Genomic DNA, 9,148 nt, shown 5'->3' on the forward strand with positions numbered 1-9,148 from the left:
ATTATTTCTGGATGTGATAACTATCATGTAAAAACGTGAAAATTTCACTGAAACATTGAAAGAGGAAACTATGCGGTATCATGTTTTTACATGATACTTTTTTTTTGAGTGGCAGCAATACACTTTTGTAAAAACTACTAAAAAAATGAAATTAGAAAAAAAATTAAGTCAAAATAAAAAAGATGGAAAGAATATAAATAAAAAATTGGTTAAAATAAAATTCAAGAAATATTCTGTCTAGATATTATTTATCTTAAATCCTTTTTAAATGGAATATTATTCATTTTTAACTTTAAAATGAGATATTAGATTAATTTTTTCCATTTACTTATATTGATTCTTTTAAATTTGTTAAAATTCTCATTTTCGGCTGTATTTTTAAATGTAATTTTCTAAATTTTAGTAACTACTATCTTTTTATGTGTTTACGTATTTCTCTAATGTTTTATGCATATTTGTATACTCTTTGGCTGCCATTGATGTCGATTTTGTCCTTCTGCTGTGAATTTAAATTGTGCGCAAATTTAATAATTGGCGCTGAAATGTTTTTGTTATGTAAATCAAATCCACAAAATGAAGTCATCGCCTTTGCGCGGTTGGACGACGCTTCCTGATAAATGGGAAAAGGGGGCGGGGCCGCCACGCTTGGGCGACCGCCTTTATTTCGCACTCGGTTTGTTGACACGCAATTTCCATGGATTAAACAAATGGGGGACGGATGTCCACAATACATATCCCGACGTCATTCCCAAAATGGAGGAGGAGGAGAAAAAAAAAAAACCCAGACCATTTTCCTCGGAATACATGCAAAAAAAAAAAAAAAAAAAAAAGATAAAAATCACTTACCATTTTCCAAACAAATTACTTTTATTTCAAGATGTACTTTGGATATTTTATATGTCCTTTCATTTTCAAGTTTTTTTTTTTTTTGCCAAAATTACATGAACAAAGAAATAAGTTGTTTTGGTCAAAATTGCCTATGTATTTATTTTTTTTGGCGGGGAGGGCGTCGTATTTTTGTCATCATTTGGACTTTTTGCCATGGTTGTTTCTTTTTTAAAATTTTTTTTAATTTTACTTTTGTTACGTCCTTATAATTTTTGGTCTCTTGTTTGTTTTTATTTTTGCCATTTTGTCTTTTTTTAAAAAAAATAATCTTTTAAAATGTTTGCCGTCTTCTCCGTCCTAATTTTTTTGTTGTTGTTGCATTTAGTTTATTTGTCAAGTTTTTTTTTCTGCATTTTTCCCCCACCTTTATCCTTTGTGTCAAATTGACTTCTTTAAATGTCCATGTTTTTTTTTTTTTTTTTGGTTTTGTTTTTAAATTTTCATTCTATTTTTTAAAGTTCTCAGCCCTATCCCCCAATTTTGTTGTTGTTGTTGTTGTTGCATTTACACTTTAGTCCTTTTTTACCAAGGTGCAGTTTTTGTCATTTTTTTGGACTTCATATTTATTGTTAAATTGACTTTTGGTTGTTCTTTTTTCAGTTAAAGCATGGTGGAGGGAGCATGATTTGGGGCTGTTTTGCTGCCTCAGGGCCTGGACAACTTGCAATCATTAATGGAGGAATGAATTCATAAGTTTATCAGGATGCTTTGCAAGAAAACCTGAGGCCGTCTGTCAGACAGTTGAAGCTAAAACAATGACGGATCACATTTGATGGTGATTTTATGCAGAAATATGAGAAATTCCAAAAGGTTCAAATTACTTTTTCATACCACTGTATATGCACTGATCCTCGGAGCCCTGACTTCTAAAATTCATTTTTTGTCTCAGGGCTGATTAATTACCTTCATTCATAACAGACTTATTGTTGCCTGTAGGTTCAGAGTTAACCAGTAGAGGGAGCCAATGTAGCTGTACTTGATTTTGAAGTTGTTTGAACTCTGAACTCTTGTTTTTTGGCCATCATACTTTTTTGTCAAGTTTTTGGGAATGTTTGTTTTGTTAGTTTGTTTGGTCCATCTTCCTTGTACATTTCCCCCATGTTTTTTTACATGTTATTTTTTTGACGTTTTTTTGCCCCACTCATATTTTTGCTGTTGCATTTTCATTTTTGTCATGTTTTTTTTTTTTTTTTTGCCTTCATCCTTTTGTGTCAAGGTGACTACTTGTTTTGCTTTTCGTTTTTTTGTCCATCTTTTCTGCTATTGTATTTCTCTTTCAAGCAAATAAGGAATTTTATTTCATTTACAAAAATGTTTAGGTTTTCCATGAACTATAATAACCTCGACATGTGTGCGTGTTGATTTGGTGTGTATGTGCCGCTTGTCAAGGAGTCATGTGTTTTGCTGGGTGTTTTGGCTGTCTTGTGTCAAAGTGTCCTCTCCCAAACGTTCAGGTAAGTTTATGAATAATGCAAGACGCATCCTCCCGGTGACAGCCCCCAACAACCCCCCCAGTCCGACAACACGGCCGCTAATCAAAAACGACACGTCCCAATGTCCGGGCGGACAACGCACGCGCACGCACGTCAAAAGGTGTATTTCCTGGAGGGGCAAACTCTCAGGAGAAAATGGCGTCCTGACGGAATTGGAATAATTTATTAGCTTGCGAGTTTAGCTTGACACTTAGCGGCGAGCTATTTATCTGCCAACTGGAGGGCGGCGACCAATCAGCTGGCTCGGAGCTAAATGAATCTGGCAAGCGCTCACTGCGCCTTCCCCTAGCGTTGGTCCAAAGGGAGCGTTGAAGACTAAAAATGGTGTCTTGACTTAGGAGTGTTTTGATTTACGAGCTGTTACTCGCACGGGACTCATTTTGGGTGAAGTAAAAATAAAATTCAGATTATGTTTTGCTTCCTAAAAAAAAAATGTGTTGACCTTTTGTTATCATTTTATTTTTTTGGTAAAATGTCTTTTGCCATTTAGTTCTTTGTCATTTGTTTATTTTGCTCGTTTTTTGGTACTTTGCTTCCTTTTCTCAAGTTGTCCTTATTTTTGTTGTTGTTGTCATTTGATCTCCTTTTTCTGGTCTTTTTGTTTTTTGTTTTTTTTGTTAATGCATTGTTGTCGTCTTTGTTAAGATGACTAACTTTCAGGACCACTGACGATGATAAAACTTCCGTCCAATCGCGTGGCTCCTTTTATCCTTCTGCTGTAAATTTAAATTAGTTTAACACTTCTAACTTAAAAAAAAATATTAGTAAAATATCCAATTATAATTCATTTAAAAATCAAGATTTTTTTTACTTTTAGTTTATAAAAAAGCTACCCACACTTCATAAAAAAAGATATTCATATATATATATATATATATATATATATATATATATATATATACTGTATATATTAGGGCTGTCAAACGATTAAAATTTTTAATCGAGTTAATTACAGCTTAAAAATTAATTAATCGTAAATAATCGCAATTAATCGCAATTCTAACCATTTATAAAATATGCCATATTTTTCTGTAAATTATATATTCTGTAAAATAAATTGTTGGAATGGAAAGATAAGACACAAGATGGATATATACGTTCAACATACGGTACATAAGGACTGTAGTGGGCATTTCACTCTACTGTCATTTAAATCTGTCTATGCTGTCCTCACTCCGAAGCGTCTACTTTTTCCAAAGCTAGACAGCTAGTGAACGACGCCCTAATAATCAGACTTCTTTATTTTTCATCTGATTTATTAATAAAATGGCCTCAAACCATTGTCCTCTTTAGACCGTCGTAAAACTACAAAAAAAAAAAAAGTACACAATGCATTGCATTAGCAACAACGTTAGCTTAGCATGCTATACAGGCTCACAAAACATAAACAAAAAGCGTCTCATACAAAAAATATAACATTTCGCTTACTAACATAATATGTGCATTATTTACAACAACCATACTTACGGACAAATCTTGTCCAAGGATCATATAAGCACAACATTACAACGTAGGCCGTCAGCCCGAGCTGTCCTGCAGCCATATTGAACTGGCAAGACAACAATAAACCATGTCGCAAAGCGACCACAAGAGTTCGCTGTTAGACAGCACAAAAAGCCTTGCTTACCAAACTTACCAAAAGGCAGAATACTGTCTGAGCGGGACATGTGCGTTAATTGCGTCAAATATTTTAACGTGATTAATTAAAAAACTTAATTACCGCGCGTTAACGCGATAATTTTGACAGCCCTAATACATATATATATATATATATATATATACAATCTAAAAAAGAATCCAAAAATTCAATTGGATGACTTAAAAAAAAAAAAAAAAAAAAAAACTATTTGTAATTTACTGGTGTTCATAAGTATTTGTATTTGTACCCCCAAGAATCGGCAATAATAATGACACTCAAAGAGTTGTCAGTTCACCTAAAGTCTACCTTTACCCCATGAGTAACCACCCTACCACCACCCGTTAGAGCTTAATATTGTCACCTGTGCACCTCGGTCAGTCATAATCCAACTGTTAGCATGGGCGAGACCAGAGAGCTTTCAAAAGACACCAGAGAAAAAAATGTTTAGCTCCACAAAGCTGGAAAAGGCTATGGGACATTTGGAAAGCAGCTTGGTGAGAATAAATCAACAGTTGCAGCAATTGTTAGAAAATGGAAAAGGCTAAATATGACTGATAATCTACATCGGACTGGGGCTCCATGTAAAATTTCTCCTCGTGGGGCATCACTCGTGATAAGGAAAAGTGAGGGCTCAGCCTAGAACTACATGGCAGGAGCTGGATGCACAGTTTCAAAGAACACTACAGTGCAATGGTTCAAAATCATGCATTGCTCAGAAGGTTCCCCTGTTGAAGCCAGTCCATGTGAAGGACCGTCTGAAGTTTGCCAGGGACCATCTGCATGATGCAGATGGGTCAATTGAGAAAATCATATGGTCAGATAAGACCAAAGTAGAACTTTTTCCATGCAAACTTTAAACGTCATGTACGGAGGAAAACGAAGGATGAGTACAATCGCAAGAACACCATCCCCACTGTGAAGTATGGGGCAGGAAACCTCATGCTTTGGGGCTGCTTTTCAGCAAAGGGGACAGGACGACTGTACTGTATAAAGCAGAGGATGAATGGTGAAATTTAACGTCAGATTTTGAGGCCCAACCTCCTTCCCTCAGTCAGAGACTTGAAGATGAGTCGTGTCGTCGTGACAATGATCCGAAGCACACAGCCAAGCTGATCAAGGAGTGGCTATGTAAAAAACATATCAAGGTTCTGGAGTGGCATAGCCAGTCTCTAGACCTCAATCCAATAGAACATCTTTGGATGGAGCTGAAACTTCAACGACAGCCCCGAAACCTGACAGATCTAGAGAAGATTTGTGTGGAGCAATGTGCCAAAATCCCTGTTTCCATATGTGATAACCTGGTGAAGAACTATAGAAACCGTCTGACCTCTGTAATTGCCAACAAAGGCTTCTGCACTAAATATAAATAGCACTGATTTTCTCAGGGGTACAAATACTTATGAACCCCAGTGAATTACAAATAAATGATTGAAAAATCACACAATGCGAGTTCTGGACTTTTTTAAAAAAATTTTATATAGATTATGTCTCTGAGTGGGAATTTATCTATGTTTGAAATTTCAGACCTCTACCTATGTTCTAAGTGGGTAAACTTGCAAAATCACAAGGGGTGAAAATACTTCTGCTCCTCACTGTATATATTTGACGCCTAAAGAAAAACATTTCTCTCAAATTCTTTGTTCTATGCTAACCTACTGGCAGTTTGAGCAAATATTCCATCTTTAAAGTTGGTTCAGTCAAGAAAAAAAGTTAAATTGTGATCAAGTACACAGAACATAAAAGAATATGCGACTGTGCGTACGCTGTATACTTGGGTGACGTTCCACCTTAATTTTGATTTATGGTGCGAGCATAAATTACGGAAAAAATGTTTTACAGTTCCATCCCAAATCTGGCTTGGTTCCAAAAGGGAATGAGCAACTAAATGTACAAAGTATATAAATATGTATCTAACATGTGACAAATACAAAATTGCATTTGTGTGCTTTATGATTGTTGGCATCTGATTGGCTGAGCTCATAACTGCTTTAGTAAAGCGTTGTTATTTGCTCAAAATTCAACATGCAACCATTTTAAAATAAGGAAATTGCCCTGCTCGACTCTTCCTAAACAAGCATGCCAGGCAGTGCTTAATTTGTTAATCATAAGGTACTGGAATGAGTTTCCAGTTATTACTACAACTCTTGATTTTTCTCCGATAGAGTGATTGGAACAGATACTTCTTTGTCACAAAAAACATTCATGAACTTTGGTTCTTTTATGACTTTATAATGTGTTAACAGAAAAAGTGATCAAATCTGCTGGGTCAAAAATATACATACAGCAACACGAATTAGCAATTTTGACTTCTCTGAGGCCATTTAAACAGGGCTCATTGGATGCAAACGCCCACAAACGCTACAATGGGAAAGTCAAAGGAGCTCAGTATGGATCTGAAGAAGCGAATCATTGACTTGAACAAGTCAGGAAAGTCACTTGGAGCCATTTCAAAGCAGCTGCAGGTCCCAAGAGCAACAGTGCAAACAATTGTTTGTAAGTATAAAGTGCATGGCACTGTTTTGTCACTGCCACGATCAGGAAGAAAACGCAAGCTATCACCTGCTGCTGAGAAAAAATTGGTCAAGAGGGTGAAGATTCAACCGAGAATCACCAAAAAGCAGATCTGCCAAGAATTAGAAGCTGCTGGAACACAGGTGTCAGTGTCCACAGTCAAGCGTGTTTTGCATCTCCATGGACTGAGAGGCTGCCGTGCAAGAAGGAAGCCCTTGCTCCAAAAGCGGCACCTTAAGGCTCGACTGAAGTTTGCTGCTGATCACATGGACAAAGATAAGACCTTCTGGAGGAAAGTTCTGTGGTCAGACGAAACAAAAATGAGCTGTTTGGCCACAATGCCCAGCAATATGTTTGGAGGAGAAAAGGTGAGGCGTTTAACCCCAAGTACACCATGCCTACCGTCAAGCACGGTGGTGGTAGTATTATGCTGTGGGGCTGTTTTGCTGCCAATGGAACTGGTGCTTTACAGAGAGTAAATGGGATAGTGAAGAAGGAGGATTACCTTCAAATTCTTCAAGATAACCTAAAGTCATTGGCCCGAAGATTGGGTCTTGGCCGCAGTTGGGTGTTCCAACAGGACAATGACCCCAAACACACATCAAAAGTGGTAATGGAATGGCTAAATCAGGCTAGAATTAAGGGTTTTCGAATTGCCTTCCCAAAGTCCTGACTTAAACCCCATTGAGAACTTGTGGACAATGTTGAAGAAACAAGTCCATGTCAGAAAGCCATCAAATTTAACTGAACTGCACCAATTCTGTGAAGAGGAGTGGTCAAAGATTCAACCAGAAGCTTGCCAGAAGCTTGTGGATGGCTACCAAAAGCGCCTAATTGAAGTGAAAATGGCCAAGGGACATGTTACCAAATATGAACGCTGCTGTATGTATATTTTTGACCCAGCAGATTTGATCACTTTTTCCTGTTCACCCATAATAAAGTCATAAAAGAACCAAACTTCATGAATGTTTTTTGTGACAAAGAAGTATCTGTTCCAATCACTCTATTGGAGAAAAATCAGAGTTGTAGAAATAACTGGAAACTGAAGAGAGCCATGACATTATGTTGTTCACAAGTGTATGTAAACTTTTGACAACAACTGTAGGACAGCACAGGGATGACGAGAAGGACACAGGTCCCGGAACATACGCAGAAAATGGTGCTGAAGACAGCAAATGCCCACTTGCCACGCTGTGGGACTTACAATCCTCAATTTCAGATAATATCCATGATATAAATGTTATGACAACAATTTACAATTATTTAGGCTATAATCTGCACAGTGCAGGCAATTGCCTACAGAACCACAGGTGGGACTTAGAGTACACAGTCAGCAATTAGCTTCTTAACAGTTGTAACTTGTAAAATATATAAAAATAATCACAGATTACAATAAATAACACAAACCTATTCTCTTGAGCGTTTCATCCCCCAGTCTTCTCTGGCCCCAAAGTTCCCACCCCTTACAAATTGTACAGCTCAAACATAAGGGGACTGGCCTGTTGCTCCGGCTGTTGGTGGTCCACCTGGCTGACTGCTTGCGCTGTAGCTGGCCCCCACTCTGGGTGGCGCTGAACTTGACCAGCTGCTGCCACGGTAGCAGCCTCCTGCCCCGGCTTGGCTGGCTGTCCATGAACCTGGCTAGCTGCTGCGGCGCTAGCCTCCTGCTGCAACCTGTCCTGTCTGTTAGCATGATCGCTGCAGCTGACCTCATCGCCGGTTGTTGCTTTTCTGACTCGTTTTTAACCACTTTCCTTCTTTTTGAAAAAACTGTCTTTTTGGCATGTTGAAATAGAGTTTGACCCAGGCCGCTTGCTCCCAAGATGCCGCAAATTTCCAAAGTTTTTTGTCAGGGGCCTGATTTGTTGGTCCAGCTTTTCGGTGTATCAACAAATCTTCTCTTTCAAATGACGTTAAAGTTTTATAAACAGGCATCCCCAAGGAGCCGCTGTCCCATTTTAGAGTGACCCGCATTGCCAATCTGGCGTAGAAGAAGTGGGCGAGTGTAAGGGGGAAAGAGAGAGGGAGCGAAAAGGAGAGTTGCGCGGGACTGTGGTGCTGACTGGCTGACTCTCCCCCTTTGGTTTTTGTTTAGTTAATAAAAGTCTCCATGCAACAGCCATCCGAGGCGTCTTTGCGTTTTTATACACTACATCACCTCCCCGAAGGAAGAACCGGACGTAGGAGCGACGACGAACAAGCCACGGAAATCGACAATCCACATATTATTATTATTTGCTATACACGAGAGGTGCCGGATCTTGTTCTGGCAGGATCCGGCACAAATTAACCCCGGACTATATGTAACACAAAAAGGTGTCCGAGAGTTTAATGGCATTAGCTAAAGATGCCGATTGATCGGGATGCTGATCGATCGGGTCCGATCACGTCATTTTCAAAGTATCAGAATCGGCAAAAAAATATCGGACATGCCTTTTTTAATATTTATATATACATTTTTTAATTAAATCGTTTTCTAACTGTTGCCACTGTAAGTAATTTAAATAGACGCCAATGATGTCGAGGTGGGAAACACACCACTAATTTTGTTACTGAAAGTCTGACCTGCATCAGAGTTAGCATAACATTATACTGTGTGAACTTGCTAACCTGCAAA

Source organism: Corythoichthys intestinalis, chromosome 17 (genome assembly GCF_030265065.1).
Source record: "Corythoichthys intestinalis isolate RoL2023-P3 chromosome 17, ASM3026506v1, whole genome shotgun sequence".
In the NCBI taxonomy this organism is placed as follows: Eukaryota; Metazoa; Chordata; class Actinopteri; order Syngnathiformes; family Syngnathidae; genus Corythoichthys; species Corythoichthys intestinalis.